Here is a 747-nt window from a genome sequence, read left to right on the forward strand (position 1 = left end):
GCTAGCTACAAAGGTTGCATAGTCAGAAAACGACTGCAACGTAAACTGTTTCCGCCGCTTCGAAACAGGATATGCAATATCAATCACACATTACAGGACAGCACAGAAACTGAGACAACACCAAATGTACAGCACGTAAAGAACATTAACCACAAGAACACTAACACCTTTGGTAGCCAAAGCTACGCGCAAGTAACCAACCAATCAACACCCTTAGACAACCAAACTCAGAGCAATAACAACAACGACGCTATAGAAATCAAGGAACTGCTCAAGCAATTCATCAAAAACATCGAAATGCTAACAAAAATGATAAGCGAACAAAACGCAGTTCTCAGACAGCAAACGCAACAAATCACAGTCATGCTATAACTACTTACAAACATGCTAAGCAAAAGGTAAAAACGGACAAACTGAACCTTTGTAGTAAAAACAAAGGACGCATATTGTGAAGTTAAAGACATCAAGGCAGGGGTACTGCAGGGAAGCGTCTTAGCACCCATTTTATATACAATATACAAGGCCAACGTACCAACAATTACCAACAGCAAAGTACTGACATTGCAGACGATACGGCTGTACTAGTCAAGCATATTAATCCAGACACTCCTGCTCGGGCAACCGAGGTGGAAGGACGTGTCTAGTCGGTCGTGTGCTCCGGTGAAGCGATTCAAAGAAGTGTTTTGAAGAGAAATAAAGTTAACTAATAGTGATAGAGAGGTGAAGTTTAAAAATGCAGCAGATACC

Source organism: Bombus pyrosoma, unplaced genomic scaffold, assembly GCF_014825855.1.
Source record: "Bombus pyrosoma isolate SC7728 unplaced genomic scaffold, ASM1482585v1 HiC_scaffold_4710, whole genome shotgun sequence".
Taxonomy (NCBI): Eukaryota; Metazoa; Arthropoda; class Insecta; order Hymenoptera; family Apidae; genus Bombus; species Bombus pyrosoma.